Below are 27,286 nucleotides of genomic sequence, written 5' to 3' on the forward strand. Positions count from 1 at the left end.
CTTGGTATAGTAATCATCCTCCAAGATGACCCCTAATGAGTCATGCCACCTGCTATTCATACCCATGTATAGCTTTTCATACAAATGGATACAACATGGTAGAAGTAATGGTCTGTTACTTCTGAGGCTAGTTTGTAAAAGGTATTGCTGTGTCAGCCTTAATCTTCTGGATCACTCATTATGGGGAAAAACAACCACCATGCTATAAAAACATTCAACAGTCCTATAGAGTGATACACATGGAGAGCAGCAGAATCCCCAGCCAGGAGCCAGCACCAATTTACCAGCCACATTTGTGAGCCTCCTAGGGGGTGAATTTTTCCAGGCCTGCAGATGACTGTAGCCTCAGCCAACATCTGACTACAACTTCCTGGGAAAGAGACCCTAATTTGAACTGCCTAGTTAAGACACTTCTGAATCCCTAACCCACAAAACCTGTGAAGGAAAATAAGTCACTATTGTTCCTTTAGGTCACTAAGTTTGGGGATGCTTTGTTACACAGCAATAGATAACTGATATGTTTAAACGGATGGTGTGAATTTAAGTATGACCCAAGAGGCAGTCTCACATAGTGATTAGAAGCAGTTATTGAGTTATGCAGATTTGAGTTTTAATCCCAGCTAGGTGACTCTCTAATTTATCTTGCCTTTCTGGATGACTAGTTTCCTCATCTGAAGGAATATGGATAATAACAGTGTTTCTCTAGCATTGTGCCCAAGGTTACACATCACTGGACTACAAGATACTGTAGGATCCATATGAAACTCTAAAAATCTGAAAGACAGAACATATGTATGCCTGTGTGTGCTTACATATTTATTTAATCTATATCTAAATGCAGAACACAAGAGAGACTGTATCAAACATTGACTACACTTGCTACTAAGTTAGATAGGCACTTTACATATTTAGACTGCTTTTGAGAAAAATGCCTTACTTGATATCACTTCAGATCATATCATTTAAAGCTCCCTGTGTTTAGAAGAATTGGTCCAGGATAAACATTGTATGATAAAAATCTACTGAGTTGTAATCAAGTTCTATTGCAGCAAATTAATCTTTATACAAAAACAGGAAAATACTTCATCATCAACCAGAAACCAAGGAGAGGTAATTATCATTCTTGCTCTAGAGACAACTCACTTTTAGTCTACTGAAATTGTATTCCTTTCCTAATAAACTTGACTATCTCTTTCATGAAAAAAAAAAAAAAAGAAGCCAAGGAGAAAGATTTATTATGACCTAATAGTGATCTCACCTTTTCAGATCCTAGAAACTGGGAAAAGTAATCAACCCATACATGTTTGCTATCAGAGAAACTGAGGCTTACTGGCATGGGGGGCAAAGCTGACCCCTAGGAAGCAATACTGTAAGTCTGTATCCACTTTCTGATGTAGCTCTTGGCCTAACCTGAGCTCTCCCAGTCTTCTAACAATTGAGACTATGGTTTGACTTACAAAAACAAAAACAAAAAAACTTTATTAAACCAGCCAGCCTCTGATTATGAAGATCTGAAAATTAAGTCACAAGTTTTTTGTTTTTTTTTTTAAAGAAAAAGTATCCTATATTTCATTTTGTTGCTCTCTTTTCCCTTTCTGCTCACTCTGCAGTTTCTGGTAATCATGAGAAACTTGTCTATTATCATTCCACAACCTCTCTTTCCATTTTTTTTTTTTTGCCAATTTCAATTTGTTCTGAGTCCTGCAATAAATGAAATAAATAATAAATGAAAAGGCCAGAGGCAACAGCACCATCACCCTGTAGACCCAGGGGAGAACCCAAAGGTTGTAGGGCACTCTCTGCAGAGAAGATGGAAAACAATGTCTCAGGGGCCCAATTATTTACTGTAGCTGCTGAAATGAGATGATTTATAGCTGTGACAAGGCTGTCCTGGAAACAGTAGCCAACTGGTATAAATTTAGATCTATTAGTTTAAAAAAATCCTTGGACCCAAGAGAGTTCATCTTGAAAAGAAATTAAATGGCTCTAGGTTGTTCACATGTATACTACACTTTATACATATAAACAAGCTATATGCTATTTAGTGATTACTCAATATTAAGACATATTTAATTGGAAGAGCTTCAAAAAGCTAAGAATATAAGCATTTTGTATTTCAAATACAAACTGGCATATCAAATAATTTGAGTTAGCCCACAGGTGGGAAAGAATGAACTTTTAACTAAAGGCCAGCTTTAAGTTTCTGGTGCATTATATGAACAACCAATGTATTTAGTTGGTCATGACCCTGGTAGAGAAACATGCAAGGGTTAAGTTCACTAGATTGAGATCAAGATTTGGTTACTTCAAAACAACACCCTACAAGGTCAAATACTGAGATGAGAAATTCAAAAATGTCAAATAGCGATGCTGGTTCCATTGGATGAGCATCAAAAGGAAATTCAGAAAAGCCCTGGGAGAGTCCAAAGCACAGAATTCCCAGGCCTTAGTTGTCAGGAAAGAGGAGCCAGTCACTGGCTACAGCTTAGCAGATCAGGTTGCTGCATGGTCAAGATAGTTAATAGTAAGTTTTTTGAAAGTGTGCAAGATCAGTGAAGTAAAAGTGAGCATCCAGCCTGAATATGTATATTATCATTTATAAATACATAGATTTTACCACATATCATGTATATTATAAAACACACATGAGAACAAAAACTTACAAAGTGACAATAAGTAAATCTAAAGAGGCCTTACTTAATATTGCTTCTGATATCTCACCACTGATGATAGCAATCTCATCAAGATTTAGAGATGAAGTGCTGGTGCACATAGTAATCCCAACACTTGGGAGACTGAGGCAAGAAGATCATGAGTTTCAGGACAGCCTGGGCTAACACACAAACACACACATACACACACAAACAGACACATATACATAGATGTAGAGATGAGAATAAAGATTACAGAAAAAGACTGGGATAGGTGTGGGGAAAACAAGTGGGAGGCATCAGGAACTATGGACATTTTAGGTTTGCCTGCCCAGTACCTAATGTTTAAGAAAGCAGAGAATGGAAATTAAGGATATCAATATAATTGCCCACACCTTCCCAATAATATTTCACTGCTTTTCTGGTGACTGTCAGTGACTGTACCCATGGAAGGCATCTTCCTCATGATTCTTCACTCCACCCGCCTTTGACTCTGCTCTCCCATTATCCATAAGGCCACAGAGAAGCCAAACACTAAGACAAAGAAATAAACTAGACAAAGAAATGAAAGTGAGTTAGTCCTTATTTTCATGGTAACAATAATAGAAGTGACACAAAGATTGTCTTGCACACTGTCTGTCTATTGTGGAACACTGGTTCTCAGAATTGAATCACCTACAAAGAATACTGTTTAAAAGTGTAAATCTCTGAGCTCTACTCCCACCCCTGGAAATTCTGATTTAGTTGGTCTCCTGTTAGAATTCTACATTTTATTAGTATTCAGATGATACTGAGGCAGGTGACTGCTAGTTGCCATAGGAAGAGACCAGACTTCTAGATTCTAACTCTTTAGGCATCCCTTAGCCCAGTTTCCATCCTCCAAACCCATTCTTCTGAAGAAAGAGATCAGAGGATGCTGACTGTGGAATGAGTCTCTGGTCCATTCTAATGGGAGGACAGACAGGTGTGATTGAGTAGTTCCCCACACACATACCCTCTGGCACATAAAGATCCACAGATGTCCTCTGGCAGCACCACTGCAGTGATCTCTAGTGACCCATCCACCACACTGAGTTCAGCTACCCTACCTTCAGTTACAAACCCTGATAGCAGGACATTCTGCAGCACCAACTGGCATTCAGGAAGCACATTGGGTAAGAAGTCAGAGGATACTGAAGAAATGAAAATAAGGAACGGCATTCAAGGCAATTGAGGGTGTATTCAAGACTTTGCTTGTGTGGTGAGGGCAGGGAGGGGTTGCTATTGGTGGGATTAGAAATCTTCATGGAGCCAAACAATGAAGGACATTGAAATGCTATGTTGAAGTTGGATGTAATTCATTAAGCAACAGGAGCCCCTGAAAGTGTTCTAAATAGGGTAAATAGGTAGAATGAGTTGAGCTTAAGGAAACTAATCTCATAGCAATATGAGTAATGGATTGGAGACATGGGAATTTGAATGCAAGGAAACCAGATTCAATAATTATAGGTGCAATAATTCACTAATTTTGACACCTTATTAAGGAATTAACTGAGGAATTTAAAAGGCCTCAGCCACCAAGTAACCTAGTGGTAGGCATAAAAAGGAAATTCTCATATATATGACTGTCTACATGGAGATATATAGTTATCTATTCACAAATTAATGCATTTACAAAGTCCTTCCAGAGCTTTAATAAATCAACATATTTAAGATAAAAATATAACCTCTACTCCTAAATCTTATTCCCAACTTCCTATCCATACCTCATCCATTTGACAAAAGTGATAGAACAAATTTAGGGACCTTAATAATTGAATTTGATTTTACACATAGAGAAATTTCTATAGGTGTTACTTTGGTTTTAAACAGTTGAAGAAGTATAGGTGCATCTTTTTGTCCAGAAAGAGGAAGAAGATGCTGATAATAAATGCAACATACCCTGGCTTGTTCCTTGATAACACCTACCACTAATTTTAAATATCCATTTCTTCTACTAGATTATAAGATTCTTGAGGGCAGGGTCCAAATCTGTCTTGTCTACTGGATTAATCACAACAACTAGAGCAGTGCCTGATTGCTATGCAGGGGTTGCTCATGAAATACTCTTGATTGAGTAAGTTGTTCAGTTCCATTAGAATGTCATAGATATATTTTCATAACTCACTAATGAGGACAGTTATTTAAAAATCCTACTGATCTGACAAACAAATCCAGTCCTCCAAGGACTAAAATTGTCCTCTGTCAAACATTTACACCATGAAAGCAGAAGACCATCCCCGGGTGTTACATGTCTGTGTCCAGAGCCTGGCACATGCACCACACTCTGGAACATTCCTTACATGTTACATGAATGATCTCCTCTGAGAACTAAATGATCTGCTTATTTTATTGATCTATTTTATGCATACTTAATGGATTAACACTGTAATACCAAACTTTCTCGATGTGTGAATAGAATGTCCTAATTAGTAGATTCTACAAGCATTTATTTATTAAAATTCCAGAGATAAAGGAAAATGGTGGAGGGGATGAATTAAAGTATGATATATTTGATATATTGTAAGAATATTTGTAAATGTCACAAGTACCCTTACTCAGAACAACAATAAAAAAAATACCCATAGTCTATTATATGAGAATGAAGATAGATGGAAGGGAATTGACAGAAAAGAGAATAAAAACAGAAGGGTTTGCACCATTTCATAGAGGTCATACTAATGTAGAATAACAACTATAGCAAAAAATCCCAAATTTCAGTGGCCTTGTACAACATAAGATACTACCTCTCTTACCATCAACCCAGAGAAGATGTTCATAGTTAAATAACTTTTCCATGGACCACTCTTGTGAGTGTTCCCCCATGGACCCCTCTTGTGAGTGTTCCCCCATGGACCCAAACTCTTTCCACACCTTGGCACTGTGTCTTCAACATAGGACTTCCAAGTCCCCATGGAAGCGGAAACAAGAGAGGTCAAGCATGGGGATTTTTACTTGCTTCTTCTGGATTAAGCAGATAGCACCAAGGGAAATAGAGACCAGCAAGAAATGCAGAAGGAAAACAAAGAAGGTTTGGAGAACACATAGTTTTGTTTCTGCCATCAAGTGTGTAAGCAAAGTTTCTGTTTATCTCATTAGTCTGTGTTTCCTCTGCTCCCATAGTTAGTCCTAAATTGGTTAGGCACAAACTAAGAGTCAATGTAATACAGTAGGTAGCTAGCTAGTATTATTACTTTATTTACCTTTATTGTGTATTATTAGCTGCCTACTTTTTTTTTTTCAAGTCCTTCAAAATGTTTATCTAATCTCAGTTTCAAAATCCTTCTTTAAATGAACTTTAGCACTAATTCATTCTGGTAACCATTCAAAATCAAGCTGATGCATTTTAAATGGTTATTTTTACAAGAGCGATCCACTTTCTCCATTCTAGTGGAGATGACCTTTATAAAAATCTAAGACCTGATCATCTTCGTTAATTCAAAACAGGTGGAAAATATCTTATAAGAAGTCATTTGTTATGCACAAGATCAATCTGAAATGTCATCACATCTCTGGAACTATCTCCCTCTCCTTGAGACTTCCTATCCCAGATATAATTAACTATCCCTCATCTGTGTTTTCACATAGTCACTTTTAGAATGAATCACATTTTATTATAATTATTTGTATATATATTTGTCTTCCCATAGACTTAAGCTCTTTGGGGCTAAGGGAGGATATATCCTCAGGGCTATTCCAAAACTGCCCAGTCTCAGTGTATGAGAACCTGCCCAAGGTGGCACAAGACTGAAGAAATAGGCATACAGATGCAATATTACATGGAGTGTAATTTTGGGGACTTACTGAAGTAGAGGCAAAACCAGGTGGATCTCCACACTTGAAATCAGAACTAGGGGGCATATATAAGGGTCAGTGCAAAAGTGACTTCATCCAAGCCAGAATGTACCTGGTTTATCTCAAGCTAGCATCAAGGACTTAAGGCACATTTCTGGCACTGCTGATTCCAGGATGCAGGTTGTAAAGTTCCACATTCCACTCCAGTGGTTTTTTTCTATTTATAGTATGCTGGTAAACTATGGGGGAAAACAGACTAGGGTTACTCAAGGGCAGTCATGGCAGTTACAATTCAAGATGGCTGCAGTCACATCGAGCTGAGTCCATTCAAAGCCCTGTAACGAGCATAGAGTAAGTGCTACCAAAGCTTTCTTAGCTGTGCCCTTGCAACACCATGTCCCACATGGAGTTGATATCACTTACTAAACAGCACTGCAATTTTATTTTATGTGTTTCTGTGACTCTCTGATCAATAAATTGTGAACTCTTTATTACAGGAATGATATCGTTTGTGCCAATTGCAGAGCATGTATTTATCTATGTGTTCAAAACCTAACTTGAAATGATTTTATATGGCTTATGCTATATAGTGGATTAGAATAAAAAACAAATAACTAAAGAAATCATGACAGAATAAATAAGAGTAGGAAAATATCCAAGAGTGACACAAATGCATAAAATAGCTGTCCTCTCCCATACTTGGGAAAAGTAAGCTATAAACTTGGTTCTGAGCTTTCTAGAAGTCAATGCAGGAAGGGCTACATTTCCAGCAATAAAATAAAATAAAAGTTATCGAAACCAGTCAAGCAAGCTGTTCTCTTGAGGCAGTTGTGATTTATTTTGGTGTTTCAATTTTTTTTGCTTTTCAAGTACCCAGTGTTTTATGTCAAACCAAGTGCTATAACCAAAGGATGGTATTTGCTGGAGCTTTTAACATATAAAACCAGAAACTTGTTAGGGTGAGAGGTAAGGCATATTCTGAGCTCTTAATGAAGATCCAAGAGATTCACAGAAAAAGGAGATCACCACACAAATTACGAAGCCCCTCAATTCCTCTCTTTTTTTCTCAGCCCTTTGATGTCACCAATCTAGAAGTGATGACACATAGATCCTAGTATGCTTTCAAGGAAGACCAATTAAGAGGGAATCAGGTGTCAGTGGCTCACACCTGTAATACTAGCTAGTCAGGAGGTAGAGGTCAGAAGGATCATGGTTCAAAATCAGCCTGGGCAAGTAGTTCATGAGATCCTATCTCGAAAAAAGCCCTCCATAAAAAAATTGCTGATAGAGTGGCTCAAGGTGTAGGCCTTGAGTTCAAGCCCCAGTAGCATAAATAAATAAATAAATAAACAAATAAGAGAGAAATGTTCTCTTCTACTTGTTTCAGAATGTCCACTTAATAATGAGATTTTGTCATCAACCATCTCCAGTGTATCCCAATGCTCAAATGCTGGTATGAGGTTAGCTGCATATAAACTATTGGAGCATGGTACATAATAGAAATTCCTGGAAATTCTAACTTATTCAGTCCTAATTAGAGTATAGAAATCTGTACTGTTAAAGTTCTCCCAGAGCTAGGAGTGGTTGTACACAGCTATAGTCCCAGTACTTGGGAGGCTAAGGTAGGAGAATTCCAAGTTCAAGTTCAACCTGGAATACATAGCAAGATCCAGGCCAACCTATGCTATAGAGCAGACCCTGTCCAAAACAAAACAATATTACCTATGTGATTCTGATGGAATGCTAAGTTTGCAAAAACAAGTAATACATTCCTTGATATAAGAATGTGAGTGTGATTGCCATAAATTTATTCTTTGTTTCCATTTCACTATTCCTAGTTTCTGTAGTTTAGCACATCTGTTCCTAGAGATATACCTGCAAGAGGTCAACATTACAGCCTTCATTGGTAAAGATGAAGTTCATCAATTCTATGGCCCCATTCTGGCATAAGGCTTGAGGAATAATTAGCTCATGTGTTAAGTATTATCCAAATAACTATATTAGTGAAATCCTAAAGTTTCTGACAGCAATATCCAAATGCTAGCAAATCAATCAGGAATCAAAGAAATTACTTCCTTTATGCCACATCAGCAATAACAACTGACATCTATTAAATATTGAAAGTGTTCAGGTGCTATTCTATGTGCTTTACAGGACTTGTCAATAGCCTGAGGAGCCCAAGAATTACATATCATTATTCCTCCATTACAGATAGTAAAATTGAGTTGTAAAGAAGTTAGATAACTTGCCTAAATGTTTACACATAGAAAATGGCAAAAAAAAAAAAAAAAAGAAAGAAAGAAAAGAAAAGAGAATGGCAAAGGCAGAATTTGATCTCAGGCAGTCTATTTTCAGAATACAAATGTTAAAACTTCTGGTTAGCCTGCTAGAAGCCAGCAACAGGTGGCACCTTAAAGCCAATAGTTGTTAGAATATAAAGCACAACCCAACTTTGGCTAAATGCTTCTACCCTTTATAGACTAGGAGAAAAATATTTAATGCCTTTAATAAAAGGGTAAGAATTTTCTAAGATTTAGCAGATATGAAATACTAAAAACTCCCAGAAAATACTATACATCAGGATATCTACTTAATTTATCCCAATCAGACATGTTCTAGGGCAAGACCTTGGGTTATGATAGTATCTTGAACACTGTAAGATTCAAATTCATTCTGGGTAAATAAATGTTTGAAAGAATGAATGAACAAATGAATGAAAAAGCCTCAAACCAGTGAGGGAGTAAGCAAAGAGAAGGAAGATATGTGGAAAAGACCTGAAGTGTGTTGCATTTTAGTTAAATTGCATTATATTTTTTAGACATATCTAAATCTAAAGGGAACTATTTGGCTTCATCACTACTAAATTTTCTTGTAGCTTTTTTAGGACATTCTGTAACTGCTTAAATCTCATGGCAAAGCAATTTCCAGGAAAGTCTGCAGTTCTTGTTCCTACTTTATATATGCCATCAAGACAGTTTGAAAAAGCAGTTGCAGTATTACAACACCTTAAAACAATATTTTAGGAGCTCACATACACACATTGTCTAAGAATTACTTTCACATGCAATCAGATAATTCCAGTTGCTAGATAAATAATGCTATGAAACAATTATGTTAGTGGGTTTATTTATACTAAGACTGTTGGGATTTGAACACAAAAAAGAACCCAACATACTTCACACATAGCATCTCTGAAGGTATTTGTTCAGCTGATGCTTAACTCTCAGGAATTGTTATCTAGACATGTGTGAATTTTCATATACTGATAGCTCTAGGCATGAGGAAATCTGGCTAAGACCCCATAGAAAGGATTCCACCAGTCATGAGACTTTAAGGAATAAGTACAAATAAGAGAGGAGCATGGAATTTGTACCCAGTGAATGTTGCATCCCAGGGTATGTTGCATCCCTGTTCCTATCTCTGGTCACACCATGCACAAGCACGCACAAATATACAACCAGTGTAAGTAGAGGACAGTCCCCACAGTCAGGTGGAGACATAGGGCCAGGTGAAGGATTTTGAATCTTGTGGGAGCCTAGGGTAGCCTTATCCTAGAATCTAGATAGTATGTTTGTCTCTCCTTCCCTAGTAAGTTTCTTAAGTGATGAAACTTGTTTATTCACTTGTATCCTGGGCATCTTGCTGAAGGCTAGGTACAGTTTCAATACAATTTTGTTCAAAGATTTGAAAAATAACTCAATGACTGAATGCACATTAGATTCAAACAGTCCACTGTAATTAAAACCCTCATAAAATGAGTATTTCTGGCCTCCTGGTTGTTCCTACTGCCTGGGCATGAACCAGATGATAATATCTTCCATTAGGAGAATACTGCAGAAGTTATTAGGCCTGTTCATGTATGTTAAACTCATTTACCACCATATAAAGAATTTGTTATGGAGAAAGCAGACACCTTGACCCCAACGTTACATATGAAGGAATCATGGGCATAAAAATAAAGTAACTTACCTCAGTTCACATATCAATGGGCACTATTGATAGAAATGGAACTGAAGCCAAGGTCTAGTTATTATTCCCTGCTTCTTTCCACTGGGCTTCACACGAACATACATGTAACAGTCAATTTTCCTTACTTATTATTTATAGTATTCTATAAAGTCTATGCAAACATGGAAACACTTAATTAATGAATATTGAGCCTTTTCTCCTAAGGATCAGTGTCTCTGTGTGTACCTACACTTATATGTATATAATAACATCTATATACTTATAAATAGATCACATTTTAATAATAACTCAGACTAGCAGATTCTATTTTCTTTATTTAACAAAAGAGAAAATGAAGCTCAGAAATGTTTAGCCGTTCACCTGAGGCTGCTCTCCTTATAGGTGGGATTCAGTCCCAACCCTCTGACCCTAGAACCAGAGCTTCTTGCACTACCCCATACTGCCCCCTACTGTCTTCCTCCTCTGGTCACCTCTGCATGAGAAGAAACAAGAACAACCTCAACCAACTTGTATTTGGGGAAAACTCAAATATTTGGTGCTTTGCATATGCTTGTGAATAACTAGAAAAAACACTGGGAGTATTAATTTTTCTTATAAATAAATTTTAGTGAGTCCATAAAACGTGTACTCTGAATGATGAGGATTGATTCATATCACATCATATAGGTTCATATCATAGGAATGACCTTTCTTCCAATTCTGGTCTGGTGGAACAAAGGAAACAAGACAGATTTGTGATCACAAGACTGATTCACTGGTGGGTAACAGTGGCTTCCCCAAGTTTTCTTCTTCTACATCAGTCCTCCTCCAGTCTGTAGGCTACATAGATACAGTTCTGGATTCCCTATTTGCATTGTCTTTGTAGCATAAATGGGCATTTAATCAGTGCAGAAATGGAGAGGGAGTGTATTTTACACCAAGGTCTCAGTTCTTTTTTAGTCTACCTCATCCTTCAGCACAGAATAGGAAAGGCCATTGTCCACAGGGTAGAAGAGTGAGGTATGGTGAGGAGATTGTAGCAAGGCAAAGAAAGTAGAAGTGAAAATTTCTATTTAGAAGCTTCAGAGAAGACAGCTCTGTTATTTGGTCATCAAAGGGCACACAAGTGACTTTGAGCTGGCTTTAGGTCTGTGTGACATCTGAAGGGCACAGTCACAATATTCTTAGACTAGCAGTCAAAGCAATGATGACAAGTCAGGGAACAGACATCAATATCCAACATGGAGAAAGCCAAGTACCTTCTGCACTGGGATCTGAATTAAGTGGAAACCAATCTTACTGGTCTCTGAACAGAGGAGAGTGGCTATAGATGATCCTGTATTAACTGCTACTAGTCACTGAAACTGCTCCCAAAGGGCATTTTGCTCATACCAGACTCTTAATTCTCATAAGAACACATCCAGGAACTCTGTTATGCTTTTTCCACAAGTGAAGAAAGTATACTTAAAGAGAAGTGACTTGCTTAGGACCACTCAAACAGTCAGGGGTAAGGCTAGGATTCAACACTGTCTGAAGCCAATAGTCATGTTTCTTCTAGTAAATAGGCACTCAGATGCCTTCTCTGGCTACTGGAAAAAAACAGATGTGGATCTAAAAACAGCTGGCAGGAGTTTCCTGGCACTAGAATTCCCTGTTCATTTAATAATGAAGCCATATTAAAGGGCCCACTCTGAGAAAAAGGAAAATGCAATTTATCAAATTGATGGCTCGTGTTCTTATATTAAGAAATTGACCCTCTGACTGAGTGTTTCAATCTGTATGGTGATAATGTATATTTAAATAACTATAATGATTTTCATTGTCATTATCACAAAGAATTCTTTGTTATGAAAAACAGTTTCAAAGGTGTTCAACCACTACTCTCATTCTTAAAATAAAAAGTAAAATCATGTATATTTCATCTTCTGATCTATATATGTGTATACATATATATGTATATATGCATCAATTTAAAAATTAAATACGCAGACATATTCAGCTAAAGATGCTTGGTGTTGCTAAATGTAATACATTTGAAAAACTGATAGAATGATAGATGGAGATGTTTCATGTTTCTCAAACATACCTGGATTCACTCATTCTTCCCCAGGTTCGTGGGGAACCCATATTATCATATAATAAAACATACATTCACTCACCTGATGGTTCCACGGATCAAAAGCATTACATCAACATTCTTGTACCCTGCCACTTCTTCAGTTTTCTTGGTCCATGAAACAGAAAACCAAATATCATTCCTTCATCTCCCAAGTCTTAAGTATTATATTTTTTAATGATGTACGATTGATTCAGTGCCTTTGAACTTCCCCTGAACATCCAAACCACTTAGGATCATTAAGATGCTTTCAGAATGCAGAAGATGTATCCCTGAAGTATTCTTCACCACTTGCTGTAAGTTTAAAGTTGCCTTTGTCTCGCCCGGCCTGGATGTCAGCTCATGGCTCGTCACTGTAAATTACCAACATCAGAAATGGTGAATCACAAAGATGAATTATGGAAAAATTATGTAAGAGGAGTTCCCAGGCCATGTGTCAGTGAGGTGTGATAGTTATTTTGTGGGAAAGTAAAACCCAAGAGTTCTGAAGATATTCATCTTCTATGTCAATAATTATATTGCTGGGCAGACAAATATAGGATAGGATTTTTAAAAAACAGGAACCACCATATTGGTTTCTTTAACTGAAAGCTTCTCGCTTCTGAGATATGCCTCAGTTCTGACACTGAGAAGAACACAGTAGGAATGACAGCAGCGGGTATAGGCTGAAAAATCAGAAGTGGAAACAACACTTGACAATGTTGAACATTATGTTAGGCCCCTCATTTGAAGGAAACCCAATTTGCTGTAGTAAATGGCAGAGGGCCAGGGACTCAGGGAGACAAATGTAAGTCAGGACAGTAAGTTTAAAAATATTATGTATAGGCCAGGAGCAGTAGTACATACCTATAATTCCAGTATTCAAGAGGTAGACATTGGGAGGATCTCAGTTTAAGGACAGTCCAGGCAAAATATTAGTAAGATTCCATCTGGATCAATAAAGCTGGGTGTGGTGGTATACCCTTGTTATCCCAGCTATCCAGGGGGCATATACAATAGGATCTGGTCCAGACTAGCAAATGCAGAAATGTGAGACCCTATTGAACAAACAACTAAGGCAAAAAGACTAGGGGCATGGCTCAAGTAGTAGAAAGTCTACCTGGTAAGCTCAAGTTCCTGAATTCAAACTCCAGTACGATTGAAAACAAACAAACAAAAGAATATTTTCCATAAGTCATACAAGAAAATTGAATATGTTATATTTATCTATCATATATCTAATTATCCTCTGGTAGAACTATCTTAACTATGCCTTAACCTTGTCAAAATTTTTGAAGTTTTGATTTGTCTTTGTAAGAAAAATATTACAGGGGAAAGGTAGTTTCAGAATACCCTGTAAGTAAGTCAGAGGAATTCAAACTTCCTGACCCTGTCCCATAATACTTTACACCAAGATGCAACACAAATAGATACGTATATAAACCAAAATACACACACACACAGAGGTAAGTATTAGTGAAATGACACATAACTTCAATAAGTGATGACTAATAGATTGAAGAAATGAAAGAAGGGTACAACCACACCAGGATGTATTGTATAGCCAAAGCTATATTTATGCAGAGTGTTTAACAGTATGGTGCAATGCTCACAATAAAATAATACAATAAAACATAAAGAACTGTAGGGAAACTGTTGTGTATATATAGTATGATCTCATTTTAAACCCAACACTATCTTGATAAATTCAGACTGTTAATGGAATATTTCTGTAAGACTTGATCAGAAAAAAGGATTTTCTTAAAATGAACCATCCATCCAACTTACAGAAACAAGGTTTATCAAAGATGAATATAAGAATCTCTATAAAATTATTTTAAAAAGAAGCCACAAATTCCTGAAAATTTCATATTATGAAAACAATCCATTTATATTGTTCAAAACATGAGTTTTAATTAATTAGAATGATAATAGTAGCAACTATTAAGTACCTTCGTTCAAAAATACTTTTATTACCTACCAAAATGGAAAATAAAACTAGGATGATTCATAATTTATGCCTTGCAGCTAATGAGAAATCTTGATTCACTCTGAAACCCATGCAATTATTTGTTCATTTAGCTGAGCACACAATATTTTTGAGCCACTATGATATACCAGGCACTTTAATAGTGTCTAAAGACCCTAAAGCTGGATAAGATAAACAAAAATCTTGTCCTTATGCACCCCAAAAGGTAGTGGATGATCCAGGCAGGTAGATAGTAACATTGGTGTGATGGGCACTCCAGGAGTTACACAAAGGACTAGAAGACTATTAGGCTGTAAGTCTTGGGCAAATGGAAGAATGTTCACAGTGGGGAAGACCCTCCTGGTCTCAGTCTTAAGTGACTGTCAGGAGTTTACCAAGTAGACAAAGGAGGGGCGGGCACTCCCAAAATGGAATAGCTCCCATCTGAAAGCCCTATATGCTTTAGTAGAACTAACAGGAAGGAAAGGATAGGGAAAAATTGAGTAGAAATGAAGTAAGCAAGGGAAAAAAAGAGTATATTTTATTCTATTCTAAAGAGTTTGGGTTCTTCCTGAAGGAAGCAAATGAAATATTTAGGACCACGGAATGACATGAGCTCATTTGTGTTTCAAAAAGATTGTTCTGGGATGAATGTGGAGGCAAGTAGGGCTAAGGACAGGAAGTTTATTTAATATTGGCCTTAGAACTCCAGACCCTTGTCACTGTTTGACTGACTCTTCCAAGAGAATTTACAAATAGAGATCCTACTTTCAAGTGAATTCAGGATTCAATTCACAAAGCCCTAAATCACAATTTACAGAGACAAGCACTTTCTTAAGGCAAATGTGCTCTGTTTGACACAAAGAGGAGTGCCAGCTTCATAGCAATAATTAATCCTCTTTTGCTGCCACTGGGATAAACAAAGAAGGAAAAAAGAAATAGATGTTATAAAAAAAAAACAAAATTCAAGGCAGATCAAAGAGGCTGTGGAGAGGAGGCAGCAACTGCCACCCTTAAGCAAAGCACAGTAATGAAGAAATGAGTTTTGGCAGCCCAGCCAATGGAATATGAAAGAAATTAATCCAGAAGGGATGTAATGACCTGAAAAAAATGATGAGCAAAGTCCAGAAGGATTAAAAGAGAGAAAAAAGCAGCAGATACAGGTAAGAGTCATTTTCTTCTCTGTCTTGCCTGTCTGAAGGGTATCAGATGTAAGGCCCCAGCAAAGGAAGAAAATATGAAAAAGCAATACAAAGACTTGGCTTGGCAAAGTCATTTAAATTTCTTATTCTTTTCATTCACTTTTATTGTTAAGGTAAAGAATGGTGTTTTAATTTGCCGTCATAACAGAGGAACTGGCTATTGATAAATCCTTGCTTGTTCAATCATGATGAGGCTTCTGTAGACTCAGGACACATTTTCAGATACTTTGTTTTTCCAGCTAAAGATTAGAGTTGCTTTTGAAACTCAGACCTTTAGTATAATGTGCACTGATGATTTTTTTTTTTCTTTCCAGAATGGACTTCAGTGCAACAGGGAATTAAACTGAAATCATTAAATTCCTTCTGCCTAGCACTTTAGAGAACATTTCTTGCCAGTCTGCCTAAGGTTAGTGAATGCTATAATAATAAATTGTTAACTGAAGTCTTTGGTATTTATCTGATTTTTAAATGATTTTTGCACCTCATTAAGTAGTCTTATTTTGGGTCAAACAGAGAAGAAAATCTCAATTGTCTGAGAATATCTTCCTGACCAAAGAATTTCATATGAGTTCTAAAATGCCATGGATTTTTACAAAAATGAGTCCAAATCTGTACCAGTCCTGACAAGTGATTCCAGCACCTCAAATTCTCATTTAATAGGTTTGTGTTTTTTTATACATAATTTGTCATCTGTTTCTCCAGCTTCAAGTAACAGGGCTCACTGTGTGGGAAATTCAAACAAGTAATTCAGTTTCAAATTTTTTAATGATGTCCACTCTTAGCCACGGTTGTTTGTTTTATAGTGAAAGCGAGACTTTAATGGTGATCTTGCAAGATCGGTTGCCTGGCAAGCAGAGTTCCCCCAAAGCGGTTACAAGTATTATATTGTGTAGTGTGCAAGTCCCTTCCCCGGTTCCTCATTGGCTGAATACTATGGGGTGTACTTAGCTGTGATTTATAAATCAAGAAAAATGTGTGAGCAAACGTTTAGATTGAAGAAGATGTGAAATAAAAGCCAAAATAAGAAAACTTCAGGTAATTTGGCTTCATAGTCAGCACTGTGTCCCAAGACATGAAGAAAGGTATATAAAAGTGGGCTATTACACCTCTTTGAATTAACATCTTTTCAGTTCTAAGATTCTCAACACTGACTAACTTTACCCTCCAGTTTCTAGGATTTTAGCATTGTCTCACCAACCCTCCTCCAGCCTTTCTACTCTAATTACTCTCCACAGTTTTCACTCCCTGAAAGTCAAGGTAGGGGAGCGTTTGCCAAAAAACTTGCCCTTTACCAAAAGTGGGCAAAGGAGCAAGTAACTGCAGCAGAAAAAGTCCCCAGGGGCCCGTCTCATGGTTTGGTCGCAGTGAGAATTTTCTCTGCTTCCTGGGGGCCAGGGGCACTGACCCAGCTTTCAGTCAGAGCCTGCTGCTGGAGAACTAATTACTAGTGTGAAAAAAGACTCGATTCAGGTCAATGTTTTCTCAAGCATTGTTTACATTTGATTTTAAATCCATACAATGGCAGAATTGACATTTGCAGCTTGCTACTACATTCATTTGCAAGGTTTTATGTTATTTTATTTTCAGGTTGGAAATGTTTGAGAAGGCATTTATCATTAAAGCCATGGCCTTTGCTCCTAAAGCTTTGCCTCACAAGTACAATCACAAAAACTGCTAATTAAAAGAGGGAAAACAAGCAGGAGTGAACACAAAGGGGCACCCCCTCATCAGCATAGCACAGTGGAACAGCTTCTTAGTCTGCTCCACGCAAGGCTGGTCAGAGTCAGCTCTCCCCATAATGATGCAGCCATTTAATTCTCCTGCGCTGAGCGGAGGGAAGAGCTGGAAGGCACCATTCTCTTACATTATAACAGTCTAATATAGGCCACATTATTCTTAACAACAACAACAAACCCAGATCAATGTGACTTAATCCAACAAAATTTCTTTCTTTCAGTCACAAAATCCATGGTGGGTCCAGATAACACTTCAGAGCAACATGCCCCCACAGATTGACTCAGAAATCCACTCAGAAATCCAGGCCAACAGATGTGCCACCGTCATGTAGATATAACAGCTAGAATATTGGGCTTCTTTTTAGCAGGAGAAGAAAGTGCTAGTCTCCCACTGGATAGCTGAATGCGTCATCCAGGAATTCATGAATGGTACAGCCTGTTGGCCAAACAATTCGCATGACCCCATCTAACCATCCAAGGGCAAAGCCCCGCTTATCCTTCCATGAACTTAGATGAAGAGAATCAAATACAGGTATGCACTAAACATTACGATTAACATCCTACAAGCATCTGGTCTTCAGTTATATCGCCCTTATATACGTTTGGGATAATTGGGATAACTAGGTGGGGGTTTTTTGTTGTTGTTTTTATTGTTTTTTAAGAGATACTCTTTCTCTTTTAAAATAAACTTTAAAGCTCATTTTCTTTTTTTTTTTATTGTTTTATTATTCATATGTGCATACAAGGCTTGGGTCATTTCTCCCCCCTGCCCCCACCCCCTCCCTTACCACCCACTCCACCCCCTCCCTCTCCCCCCCACGCCCTCAATACCCAGCAGAAACTATTTTGCCCTTATCTCTAATTTTGTTGAAGAGAGAGTATAAGCAATAATAGAAAGGAACAAGTGTTCCTGGTTGAGATAAGGATAGCTATACAGGGAGTTGACTCACATTGATTTCCTGTGCGTGGGTGTTACCTTCTAGGTTAATTCTTTTTGATCTAACCTTTTCTCTGGTTCCTGGTCCCCTTTTCCTATTGGCCTCAGTTGCTTTTAAGATATCTGCTTTAGTTTCTCTGCATTAAGGGCAACAAATGCTAACTAATTTTTTAGGTGTCTTACCTATCTTCACCCCTCCCTTGTGTGCTCTCGCTTTTATCATGTGCTCAAAGTCCAATCCCCTTGTTGTGTTTGCCCTTGATCTCATGTCCACATATGAGAGAGAACATACGATTTTTGGTCTTTTGGGCCAAACTAACCTCACTCAGAATGATGTTCTCCAATTTCATCCATTTACCAGCGAATGATAACATTTCATTCTTCTTCATGGCTACATAAAATTCCATTGTGTATAGATACCACATTTTCTTAATCCATTCACCAGTGGTGGGGCATCTTGGCTGTTTCCATAACTTGGCTATTGTGAATAGTGCCGCAATAAACATGGGTGTGCAGGTGCCTCTGGAGTAACCTGTGTCACAGTCTTTTGGGTATATCCCCAAGAGTGGTATTGCTGGATCAAATGGTAGATCAATGTTTAAAAGCTCATTTTCTTATCTCTTTGCTATTTGTATTGGCAGGTGAAATTTTGTTCCTATATGTCAGATAAATCAGGTAAAATAAGAAAGTTGGTTTATTCCAGTGAGAATAGTTTGATATGTTTAACAATACTCTCAAAAGCACATTTCGGTACACCCTACCATCATGAGCTACTACTCAAAGGATAATTTTATAAGCACTGTATTATAGGAGATCTACCTGATAAATAAAATAAGACTCCAAAACATTAAATATATTTCTGAAGTTGTCTGAGTTAGGGAAAGTTTGAACTAGACCCTTCGGATACTTCACCTAGGACTTTTCTACCAACCACATCAGTTCTTAATTAGAACCCTGATATGTACCATGCTAAATATGAGGAAACTAAACCACAGAAAGGTTAGCTTTCCCAGGATCACCAACTTAATTATTAGAGCCAGAATTCAACCAGGTATTCTGGCTGACATTCCACTTTTAACCACTGTGTTATACAGTCTCATGTACAAAAAAATTCCAATATTGCTTTCTATTAGAGAGGGAATTCATGGACATGAATCTGGAAAAGTAGCAGAGAACATATGTTGGAGGGACTAAGACAATTTGATTCATACTCTATCCTATGCCAACAAACCTTTTTTTAAAGGGCCAGGTAATAAATATTTTAGGTTTTACAGTGCCTATAATCTCTTTCACAACTACTCAACTCTGCCATTGAATGTTAGCAGCCATACACAATCTATAAATGAGTGGGAACAGCTGTATTCCTATAAACATTTTAAATAAAACTGGATGATGGGGGAGATTTGGCTAATGGGCCATAGCTCTCTTTGCTTTAAATAATGGGGAATCTTGAGGAATTCTGACATGATCAAATTTGTGGAGGGTAGATGGTGTTTGGGGCAAGATTAGAAACCAGAAGAAGCAAAAATAGTTCATATGAAAAATAATGAGTGCCTGAATGGAGGCAATGGTTGTAAGGAAGAAGACACCAAGTACACAGCCAAGAGAGATCATGGGCTAACACGTTACTGAGTTTGTCATTCAACTGACTATGTAGGATATAGGAGGGTAATCATTCCAAGAGGGCAAATGATGCGTGGTGATACCTGGAACCTCTCTGGGAGAACAGGAGAAAAAATAAAGTGAAGGAAGTTGAGGGGAAAGGCATAAATGGAGTAAGTCAGACATGTCTAGACTGAGATGGTACACTAGAGGTACTCGTAGAGACTTAACTGTACAGATCTGGAACACAGGCAAAAAGTCTAGATGGGAAATGAAGGCTAAGTGTCAACCATATAAAGATTTATCTTAAGTGGAATAAATAAGACAACCTAGGAAGAGCTAAAGAAGAGAAATAGGCTCATGAGAGATTAATGATATCACTATTTAAATAAATATTCATATTTAAAGATGTTATGAGGAAGAGACCTAGAAAAAAATCAAGAAGAGCTTAAGGAAGATACCAAATAAGGAAAGGAAATTTTGGAGGGTTGGAGAAATCAGCAGTGTTAAATGTTGCAGGGGAATCAAGAAAGATGACTGAAAAGTATCTATTGACGTTCACCATTTGTCATTGGTCATGTTAGAAAGAACAGTTATAGCAGATTGGAGAAGAACACCAATTTGCAAAAAGTAAAGAGAAAGAGGGAGACAATAAAAAGAGATGAAGTAATAGCTTTTGAAAATGCTAAAGAGAGAACTACAGGTGCTCAGGTAGGAAAGATTGTGTATGTTTTTATGTGATAAACCTACAAGGGATGAAAGAGAAAGAAACCAATGAAACAAGGTTCCTGAAACAGGCTTTCTTTGAGTATAAGGAGGCAGAGGAATAGGAACAGTGTTCAGATGGACAAAGACACAAATGTTCTGAAAGAAAGAAGGAGAATGGTGAGGAAGTTTATGGCTCATGAATCATCAAGGAATAAGAAGCAGTGTCTTAGGTACCTCTATATCTGAAGACCCCAAAAAGGTAGTGGTCAGGGTTAATTTTCAGGGCCAAAGAAGCCACCAGCCATTAGTACTTAGGAGTTACAAAGTCCAAATATTTTTGGCAAGGACTTATAGTTGCCCAAAAAGCGTGTCCACCACTTTTCCAAAAGTGCTACTACCCTTCAGAGTAGTCCCAAGAACACTTTGCCCTCTCTGATGCATGGCAACAACAACGGGCCTACTCAGACCAGTTACAGTGGCCGGGATTCCTTTATTAAAGTGTGTTTTTGTGGAGGAGGTAGCTTCTTCACAATGAGGATTCACAGTTTAGAGGGACTACCTGACAACTAGCTAAAATCAGGAGGGTTAGTCTGAGTATCAGGAGAATTTGGAAATGACTAGAAGACCAAAACAAAGTAAATTGCACTGAAGGCCAAGTTCACTTCCTTGCACTTGCAGACTTGCACTGTGACATGGATTTTTATCATCTCTGTGACCAAATACCTGTTGTAAACAATTTAAAGGAGGAAAAATTTATTTTCCTCATGGTTTCAGAGGTTCAGTACATCATGGAAGGGAGGGTCTGGTGGAGCAGTTCACATCATGGTAGACAGAAAGCAGAACAGAAGAGAAAGGGGCCAGAAACAGAACCCCGAAAGGCATATCTCCAATAACTTACTTTCTCTAACCAAACACCACCTTCCATAGTCTATTCAAATTTTGAATTCATTAATGGATTAAACCATTGATTAGGTGAGAGCCCTCATGACATAATCATATCTGGAAATGCTTTCATAGACACATTCAGAGGTATGCTTTACTAATCCCCTAGGTACTTCTCAATCCAATCAAGTTGACAATACAGATTATCACACATTGGCTTTGAGCATGGATCTATGGTCATGTGACTGTTTGCAACAAACTCCACAAATACATCCTTCCTTTGCAGCCATATAATGCCTACAAAAGTCAAACTCATGAAGGGGAAAAAAAATATGCCTGGGTTTTGCTGTTTGCTATTTTCGATAAGTTATTTTTTAGCAATATCCTATAAAATAATATGAATGTCATCCATATAAGAATATGAAGGGGAGAGACTCATCTCTATGGGAATGGCAGTTTTGAAAGAAGCAGTGCTGTTGATTTTAGAGACTAGGACTCCAGGAAAGTCTTGGGAGAAAGAAAACATTCTCATTAGTAATCCACTACAGGGTTTGACAATAGCATTCTGATCAGGGAGTGAGGACAGGAGGTGGTAATATCCATGAACCTCTCACACACAAACACTCTCGGATCAGTTGGGAGTACACAGTTCCTGATACCCCTCATCTGAAGTGCAGGTGAGAATGAGGATGGCCCATCCTGAAACGAGGACTGGCAGAGCTTCAGCCCTTTTAAGCCTGGTCCTTCAGAGTCCTCAAAGGAGACACAGTGTGGGAAGGTAAATTGCAATTAGCCAGTGAGACATGGCCCAAAGGACTCTTCTTTCCTTTCTTTCTTTCTGGGCCCTGAGTAGATTTTGCTCATCCTTGACCCAGTTCCAATATCAGCTCTGTATGAAGCTTTCCCTGATTTTTCTTCCACTCTCCAACAATTCAACAATTCAAAGAGTCTACCTCTGAGTTTCCCTTAAGTGACATGTGACCTCTGGCTTAGGAACTTGCTCTGGTTGATTGTGAGAATGCCTCCTTCTTCACTAGGTTTCCAGCACGTGGAAGTCAGGACTGCACCCTCCTCATTCAGCTGCCTTCCTTAGTTCTCACAACCAAGAAGGAATATCATAAATGTTGGTTGAATGGAAATACATATGGAATTTAGCAAATCAAGAATGTTTTTGAAACTTCAATTTCTGGGCTAATTAGACATAAAATTAGGAAAGTGGTTGAATGACAAATATTAAATTCTGAATCCTCTTCAAAATGTATAATAATGTGCAGAGCCGCAGGAATCTTTATTCTTTCCCTCTGAAAATATAATTATAGAGTTAGAAATGACTGGAAGAATCATTTGCTCCATTCTCCTCTGCCTCCAGGTAGGTTATATTAAATTATCTCAGTCAGATGAAAATCTAGTCTTTTTTATTTCAAAAAATGAGATTGTAATTGTACCACTCTAGTATTAAAATGGCCTCAGTGACTCAGATCATCTTGACTTCTTCTCTGACGTTCACATGGTACATTTTAAGTTGGGTTAGAGCCAGCTGGATCCAATCCCTTTTGTTATAATTTTACAAATTATTTATACACAGATTTATATATAAATATAGATATATAATAAAGATATGTAATATATTTTGTATGAATATATAGAGAAAGAGAGAATTGGCGCTATTTAAATCTCAATTTCTGAGATGACTAAGTATGGAATTTTTTTTTTACTTGTAGTATCAAACTGTGGGAACTTTTAGTCTTAATAAAACCAGATTTTAGATGAAAAAACATGCTGCTAAAAGAGTATAGTGAAGGCTAAGGGTATAGCTCTGTGTTATATCTGCCTAGCAGGACCAAGCCCTTGGGTTTGATCCCCAGCACCACAAAAAAGATTTAAAAAAGAAAAAAAACACAATAAAATGATTCAAATGACTACACACACACACACACACATGTCATTTTCAAATCACTCTTCCCTGTGTCTGAAATTCTAGAATATGGGAATATATATTTATTAGTCATGAGAATTTTGATCCAAATTCACAGGTATCAGTACTTAGAAGATAGTAACAGTAATAGTAATAATAATAATAATAATAATAACTAGAGAACTAATTAGGAAAAAAGACCTGGAAATTGGGAAGCACTGTACCATCAATTGAGTCCTATGGTGGGGAGTAGATCGAGGCTGTTGCAGCAAAACCTCTGGCTACTCAGGGGCCTGGGGAAAACCCCAGAGACTGTTCTGCATCCACAAATGGAGCAGATTTCCAACATCTCTTCCATGTTTTTACTTCTGGAACTAATCCGGTACACATCTGTAATCCCAGCACTGATGAGTCTGAGCCAGGAAGATGTAGAGTTTGAAACCACCCTGGACTACATAGCAAGACCCTGTCTCACCAAAGGGGGAAAAAAAATGCAGAACCAAAACCTTTGAGGGAGATAAATCCCAAAAGAGATCAATAATAAGAAAGTTAATTGTAGAGTATTATTACCAACTTATGGTATATAAAATAGCACTGACAATACGTATTTCCAAATATAAAATTTAGATAAGAAGTTCCTCTGAACTTTACTTTCAACCTTCATTTCTCTGGAGTCCTGTTTTTCTCATACGTGACTTTCTAGAATGCAATACAGTCAATTCAGTGGTGCCTGCCCAAATCTAACTTTGCAAGACTGAAAACTCATCCCTCAGCTGCAAGGCATGTTGGCAGCTAGGCATACCCATCTGAGTCCCTCCCCGGACTAGAACTGCCCTTGGGCAAAGGCAGCTGCCTTACTCAAGATCATCCTCCTTCCAGGGAAAACCACTCTAGTGCAGTTTGGTATGGGGTTACAAAGACTCCCCTTGGGACAACTCTGAAAGGTTCACCAAGGAGCCAGCTGAGACTCTTGCTGTGATGTGTCACCATCAGTCCTCCCTGAGTCTGGCCACATCCTGCTTCCTTTGCTCCCCACAGGATCTGATCCTGTCTCCAGTTCCCCATCTCAATCTATTTCCCAGAACCCAATGTGCAACAGAGGGTTTCAGGAAAGTATGTGTTGCCATTGAAGGGACCACCAGAGTTCTGGAGAGAAAAGAGAAGAATTTGGGGGCGTGATGGGTATCCAGCATGCTTCTCAGCTCAGTGATGATGACAGAAAATGTCCGGAAGGAATCAGAAGTGAAATAGGAGGTGAGCAACAGAAGATGGAAATGCAGCATTGCTTGGTGTGAAAGTGGGAGATCCCACAATCCAGAAAAGCCCACAAAATGTGGTGAGTCTACGGTGGAAAACAGAAACTGAGAGAGCCCCCAGGTCACCACCACCTGGCATGGCCACGCACTTGGTGGGATGTGATACTAGCTTCCCTGGGTCACCACTGTTGTAACATTTTAAATGACTAAAGGTTTTTTTTCTTTAGATGTTTTTCCTCAACTCTAAAGTAGAACTCAAAGAGAAGATGAAATTTTTGACTGAAATTGCCTTTACAGGCTTTTCCCTCAGGCCAAAGCAATTCCCTAACAATACTTAGATACCCTTCTGCTTTCTCTTCTTCAGACAAGAAATAGAAGCTGTTTGTTTTGACCGCTACCAAATGTCAAGCTACTCTTTTTATTCCAAACTTTTACATTATAGCACAGGGCTATGAGGAGTTTATAAATACTGCAAACTCTGGCTTACGGCTTAAAGAGTGTAACTGTGCTATGCTGCCAGTTCTGTGCTATTTAGAAGGGTATATTTTATACTTTACTGTAAAAAGTACTTGCCAGGTGTGCTGTAAACACGAGTGTTTCAGAGTTTCTTGGCTGGACCTTCATAATTTGGGGTTTATTGAACATTTTATTATTTCTAACCAATAGTAGCATTGTGTTTCTTGTGCTTCAAGGTCCTAGTGAGTTGGAAAAAACAAGGTTACTTCCCTTGAAGTCATGGACCAATTCCATCTGGAATTCTCAAGTGAGATTGTCAATGACTTGAATGAAGGTTTTGTTCCCCCTTTGCAGGAGGTGGGTCATGGTTTTCCTCTTCTCCTCACCCCATCATAAGGGCTTTTAAGATATTAAGAAATCAACAGTGTGTGCATTATTCAATAGCTTTGCCCAATATTCTCCCATGGATTAATGTCACTAAAGGGAGTATAGGAAACCACTCAGGATAGGAGGGGAAGGAGAATTGCCTTCTTGGAATCACTGCTCTATGGATCTAAAAGGGAAGATCAGAGCCAGCACACACGCCACCTCCTCTCCTTCTTTCCGTGGAACTGCAAGGGGTCCACCTCAGTTCTCAGGCCATATGATGGTCATAACTGGCTGGGCTCCATCTCAGGCACTTACAGCCTAGATTTGATGTCTTTCTTGCTTCTTGTACCAGCCAATCAAGGAAAGGAGAAGGTATAGCCAGCTACCCAGGAGCAAGTCCATAGCCACTGCTATGTGGGAAAGTATATGTATTAGCTTGCTAGGACCACCATACAAAGTACCCCAAACTGGATGGTTTCAAAAACAGAAATCCATTGTATTGCCATTCTAGAGGCCAGAGGACCTAAATCAAAATGTCAGCAGGACCAGGCTCTCCCCTGTGCAATGCACCCTGTCCCCACAAAGGTACTGGGGAGAATATGTTCCAGACCTCTCTCTTAGCTAACTAGCTAATTTCTGGCAGCAATGGCTACCATTTTCTTCTGTTTCTTTATATTGTCATCCCTCTGTGTGTGTTCAAATTTCCCTCTTTTATAAGGACACTAGTCATACTAGATTAGGACTCTTACACAAATGGCCTAAGTTTAACTTCATTACCCCTACAAAGATCCACTTGCCAAGTAAGTTTACATTGAGAAGTACTGGGAGTTAAGACTGCAACAAATCTTTCTAAGGGGTCTCAACTCAATCCACTTTATTGTAGAATGTAATGTTCTGATAATTGAGTGGTTGGAGAAAATCCTCTTGAAATTGTGATAAATTCAAGAGATTCCTCAAAGAGACCCTAGCAGGGTGATGAATTAAGAGCCACAAGTTGAGCCTGAAACCAGATGAAAACTGTTGTAAATCATAGCTCTACCAGGTCCTGGTGAGGCTACCTGTCTGAGCCTCAGTCTCCTCACATGCAAACTGGAGTGAGCAATGGTTTACATTTTCACAGGATTGTTGTGAATATGAAGTGAGAAAATGTAAGTAAAACACTGGGCAGTAAGGTTTGGGCACTTGTACCAGGTTCGATTAGCAGATTAGCCTATTAGCATATTAATCTTCAGATGTCAAGATTTCTCCCTCCTCTAAAAAGAAAGAACATCTCAGAGCAAAACCCATAGGTGTCACTAAAATCATTGTCCAAAACCCAAAAGAACTATGGAGACACCCCAGATCCTTTAAAGGCAGTGCAAAGACACACAAATTAAGAAGATTTAAAGTTTATCTTCCAGCCCATCTAACAATCTATTATTTCCAAGTTCTTCCAACTTTGTATTTTTCAAACAGAGATGGCTCTTTTTCTCTTACTTTGAGAAGGAAAAGGAAGAAGTCGCTGACTGAGTCAATAGACTCTGTGGGTTATGGAAGCAAATTACAAAACTAATATGATAGATTTGAGAAATTGCTAATGTAATCAGATTTTGAACAAGCTTTGGAAATGGTCCCTATTTCACAGCACCAAGACTATTTTTCTGAACTGTTCATTGCTTTCAACAACTCTATTATAAAACCAAATAAAAGTGAGAAAAGGAAATTCAACAGCAACCTATCTTTTCAGGACAATGAAACCCTCCTCACC

General features: G+C 38.1%; 1 long non-coding RNA gene across 1 annotated transcript in view; it reads left to right on the plus strand.

Moving 5' to 3' along the window:
• Positions 1–14,964: 14,964 nt before the first annotated feature.
• Positions 14,965–27,286, plus strand: part of LOC141421687 (uncharacterized) — a 63,174-nt gene continuing 50,852 nt past the window's right edge. The window contains exons 1-2 of the long non-coding RNA XR_012446356.1: positions 14,965–15,639; positions 15,993–16,084. This is a non-coding gene — a long non-coding RNA (uncharacterized lncRNA). The remainder of the gene's footprint in view (positions 15,640–15,992; positions 16,085–27,286) is intronic.

This window comes from Castor canadensis, chromosome 3, assembly GCF_047511655.1.
Source record: "Castor canadensis chromosome 3, mCasCan1.hap1v2, whole genome shotgun sequence".
Taxonomy (NCBI): domain Eukaryota; kingdom Metazoa; phylum Chordata; class Mammalia; order Rodentia; family Castoridae; genus Castor; species Castor canadensis.